The following is a 14,058-nucleotide window of genomic DNA, read 5'->3' on the forward strand; positions in this document are numbered from 1 at the left end:
CCATTGCTGGCTCCACCCCTACTTCCTGCTATCACTGGCCAGGGCGGAAAAGGCACCTGATTCTCCCATCATGGCTGGGGGGCAGGGCTGCCTTTGCCCTGCCCCCCAGCTCTTAGCTCCCCCCTGGGTTTCTGATCACTGTCAGTGGCAGGGGGCTTCTTCCTGCTTTCCCTTTCGCCTCCCTGCATTGTGCCTACATATGCAAATTAACCACCATCTTGTTGGCAGTTAACTGCCAATCTTAGTTGGCAGTTAATTTGCATATAGCCCTGATTAGCCAATGAAAAGCGTAGCTCGTACGCCAATTACCATTTTTCTCTTTTATTAGTGTTGATTATCAGCCAACCATGCATAAGGAACAATAGTTTTCTGGAGAGTGAGCATATACTGCCTCCCACAACAACCTCCACTAGGTAAGACAAACAATAATTAATTTAGTTAAATATATTTTACTGAGCATGTTTGTATTTCAGTCATTTTATTAAACTGATAAGAACAGATACTACACTTGATCTTAGCCAAAAGGCCGAGAAGTGATTGTATTTCAGTCATTTTAATAAGTTCTGGGATACACTAGTAAATGAAACAAAGTCCTTACTCTCATGGAGCTTATATTAAAGAAAAGAAAACAAGATAAGCATACAAATTAATATATATATATTAATATTAAATAGTGATAAGTGCTATAAACAAAAGTAAGGTAAGGTAATGTGACAACTTTTTTTTTAAGGGACTCTTTTAGATAGAATAATCAAGGAAAACTTTTTGGTTATATTTGAGCAAAAGCCTGACTGAAGTGAGAAACATATAATAAATAAATGAGTACATCAACATAAAGAAATTATACCTTGATATAAATAAATACATACCTAAAAAAATAAATATTTGTTTGCTTGTCTATAGTACAAGCTAAGTGAAGGATATATAAAATCATATCACCACTTATTGACATATAAATATTTCAAAGCTTTATAGTCTCTAGACAACCTCTGTAACTTATTCTGGGTTCAATCCTCTCTCAACAGCGAAAATCATCTGTGTAAGGCAGCAAAATGTTTAAGTGAAGTGAATTAATTTTTTATATTTACTAATTGACCTATATCTCACTTAATAAAATATTTGTTATTCCCTAATTATTTACAAATAAATCTATAATAATAAAAGTGTAATATGCTAATTAGCCTGGGCATCTTCTGGATGTCCTTCTGAACGAAGCTGGGGCTGCAAGGGAAGCCCAGGTCCCAGGGGCCAGAGGGAAGCTGGTGCCGGCAGCCGAGGGAAGGAAGGCCTACTCTTGCATGAATTTTGTGCATCGGGCCTCTAGTTTTATTATAAATTACTACATCCTCATTGAATAAAAATTAGACAAATAAAAATGTTGCCACTGGGAAAAATCCACCCAACTCCATTAAATAATATTTAAAGATGTAACATAATTTTATAAATGATACAAAAGAAAAGTGTTTTATGACAAAAATGATTACTTTATATTTTTCTATATTTCTTCTTATTTTACTTTTTACTTAAAAATAATGGTAGCAGTATAATACTTAAAATTTTTTCAAATAGGAATAATATTCCTAAACTGTTGTCTTATGAACGTACTTCAAAGTGGAAGAGGAGCTACCATAAGAATTGCATGTTTCTTTGAAGATTTTCCAGGAAATTACATGGCCATTTGCCCACCCACCTTATTCTATATCCTAATTTAGTGTACATCTAAAAACCTCAAGCCACCCTGGCAGTTTTTCTCAGTGGTTAGAGCGCCGGCCCGCTGACCAAGAGTCACAGACTTGATCCCTGGCCCTGGTCAAGACACCTGCAGGAGGCAACCAATCGATCTCTCTCTCTCTCCCTTCCCTCCCCTCCACACTCTAAAAAATCAAAGGAAAAAATATCCTTGAGTGAGGATTAAAGTAATTTTAAAAATAAAAATAAATACCTCAAGCCAAAAACTGGTGTTGTCTATTAGCTTCAAATCTATATTTAGTTTAGATTTTTAAAAATTTTTACTGTAGGTTTCTTTGAGACAATTCTCTATATTTTATTGTTTTTTTCCAAGTCATTTTTCCAATTATTTTTTTCTTAATACATAATTAGAATAAATATTTTCAGGTGTTTCTGAAAGTAAGTGTACCTGTTCAAGTAATTCAGTAAAACCTAATCAGTGAATGATAGCACTTTCATGAGGAAAAAAATATTAAGCTTTCAAGAGGCAGTTCGCCAAAACAATTGCTTTAGATTTTATGAAAAATTATTGTAAAACTTCTCAAACAGTAGCTTAGCCAACAAAATGTCAAAACAAATTTTAGCTTTGACCATATGTGTCAACTATTCAAATCTGTGAATCAAGCTAAGTATGCCAAATAAAGTTAAAATAATTAAAACATGGTGTTTTCTGATTTTCTTTTTTTCTTAATAGTTTACAGAGATTTTGTTTTTAAACTATGTCTTTATGTATGCAAGAAAGATTATTGTCACTTGGCATCTTTTTTACTTTCCGGACATATCTGATTATCTGGGGGCTAAAGATGTACTGAAGATATGAGAAAATTCAGTTCAAGTGACTTCACTGATCCTAGTAGAAAACATTGTAAACTTGAAAAGGAGCTGTATTATATTGGGTGAATTAGGAAACTGGACTGAGGAAATGAAACCATTATCACGATCATCTTTTTTGTTGTTGTTGTTTTGTTAATCCTCACCTGAGGATATTTTTTTAATTGATTTTTTCAGAGAGAGCAGAAGGGAGGGATGGAGGGAAGGAGAGAGAGAGAGGAAGAGAGAGAGAACCATTGATGTGAGAGAGAAAGATGGATTGGCTGCCTCCCACACATACCCTGACCAGAGTAGGTATGTGCCCTTGACCAGGAATCGAACCCAAGACCCTCTAGTGCATGGGCCAAGGCTCTAACCACTTAACAACACTGTCCAGGGCTCATGATCACCTTCTGATGAGGACTTGCTTTGTGCAGACCTAGATCTCACAGCATCATTTTTATTAACTCATTTAATCTTCATAAGCATTCCATATCTAGGTCATTATTCCAATCTTGTAGAGGAGACATTTAAGCTTCAGGAAATTAAGTTTCCAGTTCCTAGTTCCTAAGGGGCAAAGCTAATGGTACCTAATGCCTTGATGTGTTTCATATCAGAGCTGTAATGCAAATATTTTATAAGCAATTTTTTTCTCCCCTTAACTTCTGAATTATATATATTTCTGTTTTTCAATGGACATGGTTAAACTTACATGTCAAGCATACTTAGTTTTAACATTGCTTATTTTGCTTTGTTTTCTTCCTGAATCCAAAAGTTCAGGGCTCAGAATTTAATTTTTTGTGTTTGATTACTTTAGTTATTTATTTTGAGATGAAAATAGTCTTATGCAACAAACTGTTATCCAAGATACTTAAAATTGTTGTTTTTATATTCAGAACCTTGAGGAGAACTAGTGTGCCAGTTCTAAATTTTGACACCTCTAAAGATCATTTTCTTTTATATAATCTGACTCCAGAAATTGTAGAGATTTGCTACTAACTGGATATAATTTTATGTAATTTTATTATCTCTTATATAACAAGTACAAATTTAACTAAAGCACATTGAGGAACACTTACCAAACAGCAATTTTGAGAAATAAGTGATAGTATTATTTTTAAAGCACCTGAATATCTATTCCATGTTCTAAATGTTTTAAATTAGAGCTTTACTGGTACAAAAAGCTCCTACAAATCCTATAAATTCCCCAGATCACATTTCAATTGCTGCTGATTCTTTTTCTCTTCTAATTCAAACTTTTAGAGGGAATAGGCTATACCCACTCCCTCTAATATACCTTTATTTTCTTTCACTACTAACCAATAGCTACCTACCTTTAACTTCTGACACACTGAGATTTTTGTCCTCACCAGTAACCTTTAATAGTTGACTCTGAAGGGTGCATTTCTGTTGGTGTATTTTACTTTTTCTTTTTTTCATCTTTGACAATGTTGGCCACCCTAATTCTTGAATCCATTCTCTTGAAGTCTGTGATATCATACTTTGCTGGAATTTCTTCTACATATCTTTCTTATCTCCTTTGAGGTCTTCCATATTTCACTTAATAAATATCAGTATTTCACATGATAACATCCTGTTTTTATTATTTTTTTACACTCTCCGTGTGGTAATTCACATCCACATATTTTATAAATATGCATGAGCTAATTACTACCAGATCTGTATCTTTAACCCAAACCTAATTCCTGAGCTCCAAATGAGTAGTAGATCTCTCCACTTAGAAATGTTCAAACCAGAATTTAGCTCTTCCAAATATTCTCCTAGATCTATCTTGATGAATACTATCCCCAATGTATCTCCTCGTTAACCTAAATACCTGGAAAGTGTCTTAATACACTTATTCAATACATTCAAACTACAGTGAGCCTCTGTATCTGCAGGTTTTACATTCATGGATTCAACCAACAACGGATAAAATATATTCAGAAAAAAAAAATTCCAGGAAGTTCCCAAAAGCAAAACTTGGGTTGGCCACATGCTAGGCACTATGCTGAATCCATGCTAATGAAGTGATGTGTAGTCATTACCCTCCTGTAGCCTGTACACACATATGGGTTATATGCAAGCACTATGCCATTTTATATAAGGACCTGGAGCATTATGTTTTGTTTTGCTTTGATCTGCGGGGGTCCTGGAACCAATCCCTGCCACCCCCTGCAGACATGGAGGGACAACTGTAGTTTTCATGTTTTAAAAAATTCTCCCTCTTTAATGTCTTTCCCAAGTGTTTTGAACTCTCCAATACTACTAATACTGCCTTAATTCAGAATGAACAAAGTTTATAAAATACTTTCAAACAAGTAGAAATTTTTTGAAAACAAAAATGGCATATAGAAGCCCGTATATAACAGATAAAAGGACATTTATTCTGATCAAGCAGGAGTAGAAGATGACTCCAAGCGCCATTTCCCCTCTCATCTCCTTTTGGGACTTCTGTGATAGCTCTGTATCCTCGAGGGCAGTGATTTTATACCTTTTTCATCTCATGGCACACATAAACTATTACTAAAATTCTCCAGCACACCAAAAAAATATTATTATTATTGGTGAACTGACAAAAAAATAGGTATAATTTTGATTCATTCACATCAGATGGCTATTTTTGTATTGGCTGTTGTCCTTTATTTATTTGACAACCTAAGGGGAAAGAGGTCAGTGTCCCTGGTTAGATACTCACCTATTGCATGTTTTAAAAATACTTGCAGCACAGTGGTTGAAAATCACTGCTCTAGGACTTAGCAGAAATTACTTTTAAAACTCTGCCTTCTTATTGCTAAGTGAGAGAAACTAGACCCCCAAAAGGCTACAACTATGTAATTACTTAGAAAAGAAGGGAGGAAATGGCTATGCAGGAGCCACACAATGGAATTTTTAGGATGATGGAACTGTTCTATATGGTACTGTTGTTGTCGATAAGGTTTTCACAGTCAAAAAAAGAACTTACAAATAAGCAAGTGGGGGGAAGACTAGAATGAACCTTGTGGTGCTGGATTGGAATTGGAAATTATAACATAAACTTGTGTTTATTTTAATAGATGTACATAAAGATAAATACAGAAATAAATATATATGTGTGTGTGAATAATTAGTATAAAAATACATATTTCCTATTTCTGTCTGCTGAGAAGGCCCATAAACAGTGACATCCTAACAGCAATAAATATACCTAATGTTGAGACTTTGGTTTCTAAATACAATTCCCTAATTAAAGGGACCTGGGCTTTTTAGAGGAATGGTTTATGTTAGGACTGGTCAGGGAAATGGAAAATAAGACTAAAGCATTTTGTAATTCTAGAAAGCAAGGAAATGCAGATAGATGATAGATAGAAAAGTATCCTATATAATAAAAGCCTAATATGCTAAGTGTCCAACCAAGCAGTTGACTGACCAGTCACTATGACGTGCACTGACCACCAGGGGGTAGATGCTCCGATCGGTAGGTTAGCTTGCTGCCGGAGTCTGGCTGATTGAGACTGGGTGAGATGGGGCCGGACACTCCTGGAGCCCTCCCACAATCCCTCCCGAGGTTCCTCCCTGGCCACCGGCCCCAATTGGCCCTGATTGCTGGCCAGACAGAGGGACCCCACCTGTGCACGAATTTCATGCTCCTGGCTTCTAGTATGCTAATAATATGCTAAGGTTGCTCAACCACTTGCTATGACATGCACTGACCACAAGGGGGCAGATGCTCTGACTGGTAGGTTAGCTTGCTGCTGGGGTCTGGTTGATCAGGACTCAGTGAGATGGGCTGGACACGCCCTGGAGCCCTCCTGCAGTCCCTCCCCAGCTCGCTAACCTCCTGTGTCCCTCCTCAGCCCCTATTGTGTACCAGTAGGGTCCCTTGGCCTGGCCTGTGCCCTCTTGCAATCCAGGACCCCTTGGGGGATGTCAGAGAGCCAGTTTCGGCCCGATTCCACAGGCCAGGCCGAGGGACCCCACCTGTGCACAAATTCATGCATCGGGCCTCTAGTGCAGTGATAAAATTATATCAAAATGACAAAGGAATCTACCTGAAAGAGTTCCAGTGGCCAATGCTAGAACAGCTTGAAAAAAATAAATAACAATATTATTGGATTATAACAACCCCCTGTAAGACTAGAGTCTATACTAGTATAAGTGAGTGACTGATAAAAACAAATAAATGGAGGAAAGACATAAACCTTCCTTACAGAAGAATTCCACATAATAGATGTAGAAGAAATGATGGAAATAGAAAATCACCATTAGAACGTCACAGCAATACTTGCTGTAGACAAGACCCACTAATGAATGATATACTTAGTGGGCAAAACTTTAAGGAGAAACAGGGTATTTGCATAGACTCAAGTGATTAGGGGATGCTACAGAAATTTTCTGTGGCCTGTGAGTGGATCCTTAAGAATTTTTTCCAAGATACAAGTATAAAATTTGTGTTATTTTTAGTTATATTTAGTTTTGTAGCTATAGTTCCTTGGTTGTGACTTACACATTATAGATCACTTGATATTAGGGTTTCTTGTACACTAGTGAAAAATAACAAATGCCTAATAAGAGAGTTTCATCATGTTATATTTATATGTTTAAATACATAGCCATTAAAAGCATTTTTTGTCAAAGCTCTTTAATGATACTGGAAAATGATTATGATAAAATAAGTATGTTAAAGCAAGTTACAAACTGTGTATGTACTATAAACACAATTTTATTTTAACAAATATGTAAAAATAGCTGGTTTGGCTTAGTGGATAGAGCATCAGATTGTGGACCAAAGGGTCCCGGGGTCAATTCTGGTCAAGGGCATGTACCTAGGTTGTAGGCTCCTCCCCAGCCTGGCCCTGGTTGGAGCATGTGCAGGAGGCAACCTATCTATGTGTTTCTCTCACATCGATGTTTCTTTCTGTCTTTGCCTCTCTCTTCTACTCTCCCTAAAAATCAATGAAAAAAATGTCCTTGGGTGAGGATTAAAAAATATAACATAGAAAAAAGACTAGAAATAAAAATGTCAACAGGCTAATATTGTTTATCTTCAGTAGTAGAACTAGAGGTGATTTTTCTCTTTTATACTTTCCTCCAATGAACATGTGTTTGTTTTATTGCCAGAAAGAAATAGCAATAAAATAGAAGCAACTTCCATGGTTGACATTGTTCAAATCCTTCCTCATGTGGATCCTGGTTAGGCAGCCATAGGTACAACAAGTTCTGGCACTGGCTGCATGGCCCAAAGGCCCAAAACAGGAAAGCCATCCTACCAAAGACATACCAGAGTAGGAAGTGTCTCAGGTTATTTGTCAAAAAAATTATTAAGGACAATTAATAACCAAAAATCAGGGAGACTGAATGTAAACACCCAAATCCAAAAGGTAAAACATGTAACTTCAAGTAAGAGCCAGAGAGCCAAGAGGCAAAGCCAAATAAGAAAGAAAAAAAATGTTGATAATAGGAGCAAGTTACGAAGAAATTTTTGAGGCCCTTGATGATTGCCATGAATTCTCAAAAAGGGCCTGTAGCTAATTTCCATTTGGTTACTGGTTCTCAGGAGGTTAGACTGACTTAAATGTTTATGTAGCAAGGAGAAATTTGAAAACAAAACAAAAATCCTGAATTCAAAATATCCAATTTCATTTTACGATGTTTTTAAAAAAATTTTTTTAAATACATATTTTATTGATTTTTTTTACAGAGAGGAAGGGAGAGGGATAGAGAGTCAGAAACACTGATCAGCTACCTCCTGCACATACCCAACTGGGGATGTGCCCGCAACCAAGGTACATACCCTTGACCAGAATCGAACCTGGGACCCTTGAGTCTGCAGGCTGACACTCTATCCACTTAGCCAAACCAGATAGGGCTCATTTTACAAAGTTTAATGTGATTTGCAAAACATCCACATTTTTAGTATTTTTCTTTTTCACATCCTCATCTGTCAAAATTTTTGATGGCTCACATTTAATCTCCTCTCTGAAACCATCTGCAGTGCCCCCAATGGAATGTGTTGTCTCCCTCCTTTCAAGTCCTGGAGACTTTATTAATGCTATTTGTAAAGAACACAAGTTTGTCTGCACAGTGACATAGCAAACTGGCCCTTCAGGTTGGGACACTTACAGAAGCCTGGGTTGACATATATTATGCTGCTTCATGTGACACATGGTGTGTAACTTTCAGTGAACTAGTTTACTGACAAAGTGCTACCAACATACTGTTGTGCCCAGATTTCAAAGTTCCCAAGACCCCCAGGGAGCCAGTCAGTCCGATGCAAAAGCAAAGAGTCCTTTTTAATGCAAGCCGGCTTGCGCTCCCGTTCACCAGACCCAGCGACACAGCGGAAAGTCCAGTGGCTGAGAGAGTGAGGCCTGATGGGACAGGACGTTTTAAAGGGGGGTGGAGTGAGGGCAGGAGAGGGGACTGTGTGCCCCGCCAATTGGCCAGGCGCGAGTCAGTACAGGATGTGGTCATAGTGATGGCGTGCACTTCCCTTGATTATTATTGGTTAGTCCAGAGAAATCCTGGGTGTGGCTAGCAGCGGCTTCCCCTGGCGAAGAAGCACATGGCTCTGTCCCAAAATGGAGGACCCAAGGCAAGATGGAGGGTGCAGTCCTCGCCCGGCTCCCGCTGCTGCCGCTGGAACACGCCGCAAGGCAGGATGGCCCTCCCGCACAGCACCTGCAGCCGGCCTGCAGGCGGACCGGGACTCCCGCAGCGGCTCTGGGCGGCACAGGCCCAGCACACAGGGTGCAGCGGGTGGAGCGGCCCGGCTCCCCCACGCCCGGTCCGGGGGGCAGTGGGCGGGTGGCAGCCTGCGCTGGGCTCCCGCTGTGGGCCGGGGAGCCGATGCCTCATGGGGCCTGGCAGCCGGCCCACGCAGGCCTCCCTGACCGGGCCCCGAGGGCCGCACAACCCCCGGCCCCAGCGCGGGCAAGCGGGGAGCCAACCACGGGGGAAGGGAGGAAAGAGCCAGGCGGTGAGGCCTTCTGCTCCCACGACCTCCCCCGTGGTCGGTCGCCGCCTGGCCCCACCCCTCGGCCCGCGCTGGCCATGCGGCCGGTCTGGACACTCGGACCCACTCCAGGGAGGCCAGGCCCTACGGCGGGCGCGGAGGGATTTCAGAGCCCAGCGGCCAGACTCCTCCTCCCGCATCGATCGCCCGGAGAGGCGGGCGGCGCGCCTTTCAATACATACATATTTATTAAGAGAAACATGATAAGGAAGGTTCTCTCCCACTTGGAAGCTATATTTTATTTTAGTAGCTACTACTGTCAGATACCTGCACGGTACTTCCCTGCTTGCTTTTGAGCCATAAATTATTCTTGAAAAACTGGAATACGTCCCACTGTCAGAGTTTACACATTAAATTATAATCTAGAACACTTCTTTTACCTTGCCTGGTAAGATTTAATGTAGGCTTCTAAGCCATTGACATTTCCCAGTTACTCATAGAACAGTATTTTTGTTGTGATTAGGACAGAAGAGAGAAATGGAATATGCTGTCATCCTTGCATTTTAAAGAAATAGAGATATCAGCAAATTGCCATAGATGTTTTTTCTCATATTACTCAGATTTTAAAATTAAGGAAATGATTTCAATATTTCTGATTCCTTAAAGTTTCCTTCTGAGCTGTGATAGTCTTTTTATGATACTGTTGCTATTTATGATTATGTCGTGTTGCCTCTAATAATATGCAAATCAACCTTCTTTTCTTATTGATTTATGATGAATTCTACACTCAGAAATGAACTTTAGGAAACTTATTACTTGACTTGTCCATCAGGGTGCCTCAAAGATACCTTAAGCTAAAAAAACAGAATCACTGTATGTACCCAATTCTGCCATTGCTGCTTAAAGGTTTTCTTCTTGCATCTGGGGGTTGTTTTAGTGTCTCTCTCCCTCACCTCCAACCAACCTCCAATACTTCTTATAGCACACACACAAACATTACAAGTAGATTGCAAATTACTGGGATTTTAAGTGGTCAGAGTGGTAGAGTAGGAAGTGTCACAGGGTTGAGTATTTGAAACCCCTTTCTTTCCCCATTGCAGAACCAACTGAGAAATAGGGTGTCAGAAACTGGAGATTATAATATTGCCTGAATTGCTGCCCCCCATGGATCTGGTAGAGAAGGAAGAAAAGACATTCAAATCCTCAGTGATAGCAGATGATTGATATAAAATATGAACCAATGACTTTCAATCATAATGGAACCTGCCATCCTCTCTCCAGGAGAAGTGGTTGATGAATAAGGCAAGAACATGGAATTAAAGTTAAGAAAATCCACCCTCTGGAAAGAGGAGAAATGAAAAATACATGTACTCCTCTTACAAGAGGAGCCCTAGCCTGTTTAGCTCAGTGGATAGAACTTTGGCCTGCGGACCAAAGGGCCCTGGGTTCGATTCCAGTCAAGAGCACCTACCTCAATTACAGGCTCCTCCCCTGCCTGGGCCCTGGTTAGGGCTCATTCAGGAGGCAACCAATTGATGTGCTTCTCTCACATTGATGTTTCTCTCTGCCTTTCCCCCTCTCTTCCACTCTCCCTAAAAGTCAATGGAAAAATATCCTCGGGTGAGGATTAACAAAACAACAACAACAACAAAACCAATAAAAAAAGAAAACGGGGAGATTTGTAGACATGGAAATGAAGAAAAGAGAGTGTTTTAAGGAGAAAAGAGTTAAGTACAGTTCAAATGCCACCTTGCACATGTATTCTCTGCTGGAATTCTTTAAGCTCATGGTCTAGCTAACAAGCTGATATTTCTCCTTCAAGGTTCAGGCAAGTGAGATCTCTGTGAGACCTTCGCTGGTTTATTTAGTTCTCCATCATCTCTATTTGCATTGCAAATGATATTTGCCTTCTAGAATTTATCATATGTCAATGTCATTCTTTATACCTCTTTATTTCCCACCAGAGTAGAAACTTTATTTCCCAGCAGAGATTGTATACTGCATTATAAATGACAAGAATATTTTTTGATTTAGGATGCTTATCACTGCAAGAATATAAAAAATAAACAAAACACCTAGGTTGGAAATAACCCAATCTTCATTATATGAGTAGATTTAATGAATTCTGTTATAACTCTAAATGGGATATTAGATATATTCTAAAAGTCATATTTTTTAAAAATAATATTCAGTGATTTAAGAAAAAATAACAAGCCCTGACATCATAGGTAGGAAAAAAGAAAGTTGCAAAATAGTTTATAAAATTATATAGAAATATTTAAAATTTACACGAATATATCTATATGTAAAACATAATTTTAATATCTAAATAATAACTATGCTTATTATGGATGATTTCATATTCTCTTCTTTATACTTTTCAATTTTTCCCAAATAATAAGTATTAGAAAAAATATTAATATAAAAATATAATTATGTAAACTGTGGTCCATTGGCTTCCTCCCTCTGGTGCCCAGTGCTCTTCACATAGCTGATATTCAATACATTTTGGTAAATTGCTAGGAATATTGGGGCCACTGATTTGTTGACATCTTTTTAAAGTTTTTGATCATTCTATTTCTATAAATTCTCTTGTGAGTTGATCTGAAAATATTTACTTTATTAACCAAAGAACTTATATGCATATATGCAGAGCCCATGGACACAGACAATAGTGCAGTGAAGGCCAGGGGTAGGGCAGGAGCCAGGTGGAGGGGGGAAAAGGGGACATCTGTAATACCGTCAACAACAAAAATAAATTATTTTTTTTCTGTATTTTCAAACAGGGCACCAGTGCATCACTATTAGCTTTACCTATCCATTCTTCTTGAAATAAAACATACAAGATAGCCTCCTGTTATCTGAGAGAAGAATCTTAAGGGTGAGGAGTAGGATAGATCAACTGCCAATTCTTAATAAAAGCATGCTTTTTGGTTTTAACAGAACTAAATTGGATGTTTTAAGTTTTTCTTCCAATATCTTAATTTTCTTTTTCTGTGTTTGTTCCTTAGCTACTCCACCCATCCCATACAGCATCCATGCTTGGTATCTGTATCAGATAGTTCATTAAGAAGAGTAATATATATCTAAATATAATTATTCTTATTTTGTTGTTAAGAAATTTGGTTATCCTCCTTGTTTTTCATGTGAGGAAGTGTAATTGGCCAGTTTCCTAAGGAGCTGAAAGATGCCCAAAGCCCTTGAAGTCCTTTGCCTCAAAATAGTTTGCTTTCGTATTAATGCAAATTGTTTAAATTGTTGCATTTTTTCTTTCTATAAATCTTTCTTCTTCTTTTTGTTTTTAATCCTTATGGGAGGATATTTTTTCCATCGATTTTTAGGGAGAGTGGAAGGAAGGGGGAGAGACAGAGAGAGAAACATTGATGTAAAAGAGACACATCAGTTGGTTGCCTCCCCTTAGTTGGGGCTGGGGACCAAACCTGCAACCCTTGACCGGAATTGAACCCAAGACCCTTCAGTCTGTGGGCTGACGCTCTAACCTCTGAACAAATCCAGGTAGGGATCTATGAATCTTTCTAAATAAACTTATTTGTTAAAGTTATTTGATACTTTTTCAACTTTTTCTTGTCTCGACAAGGTTTTCTTTTACAAGGCATTTCTACATTATCAATATTTTTACTTAATTTGTATTGATAACCAAAAGTCACCTTATTATATAGAGGGTAACTCAGCACAGTCTTAAAACTTGTACAGAAATCTGTGGCCTGGTCACTGTTTGGTATAAAAGTCTTTAAGCCTGCCAGTGAAAATCTGCCTTAGCAAATGAAGCACTTTCCCTCTGGGTTTATAGAACAATAATAGTAAATGCCATTCATTTTTAGCCAAAGTCTCTCCTCAGTTTTAATAATACTTTATTGTGCTTTACTGTATGACTTTCTTCTATTTTCTAAAAGTGAGAATATACGTGCAGTTCTAATATGAAAGGGGCTGCAGATCCAGTTTTCCTGGGTGTCATAAGCAACTCTAAAAGAGCGCCCAATGATTCTTGCTTCCTGAGATTTGCACCCTTGTGTAAGTGTGGGTGGGACACCCTAACTCTCACCTCTGTTAAATAGAATGTAGCAGAGATTATGGGATATTTCAAATAAGATTAGGTTGCGAAAAGACTATGGCTTCTGCTTGCCAGTCTCCATAACTTTCTCACTTGCTTGCCAGATGGCACGTGTTGGGCTACCCTATGGAGAAGCTGATGTGGCAAGGGACAGAGGGCGGACTCTAGCCGTCAGTCAGTACAGAACTGAGGACAGCGGTTCAACAGCCCATGAGGAACTAAACCTTGTCAACAACCACGTTGTGGGCACTTGGAAGTGAATCCTCTACCAGTTGAACTTCAAGAGAGATTGCAGTCTTAGCCAGCATCCTAACTATAACCTCATTGAAAAATCTTGAGACAGGCATTGCCTTAAGCTGCACTTGGATTTCTGAACCACAGAGACAGGAGGATAATAAATGTTTGTTTTTTAAGCTTCTAAGTTTTGGAATAATATGTTATGAGGCAAAAGGTAACTAAAACACCTGGTCAATATATCTTTTCTCATATTCTTCTATAAGTGAAATTTTATGAG

General features: G+C 38.7%; 1 pseudogene; it reads right to left on the reverse strand.

The window, feature by feature from the left end:
• Positions 1-360: 360 nt before the first annotated feature.
• On the reverse strand, positions 361-538 carry LOC132229085 (U2 spliceosomal RNA; annotated as a pseudogene).
• Positions 539-14,058: the final 13,520 nt, after the last annotated feature.

Source organism: Myotis daubentonii, chromosome 2, assembly GCF_963259705.1.
Source record: "Myotis daubentonii chromosome 2, mMyoDau2.1, whole genome shotgun sequence".
NCBI classification, from domain to species: Eukaryota; Metazoa; Chordata; class Mammalia; order Chiroptera; family Vespertilionidae; genus Myotis; species Myotis daubentonii.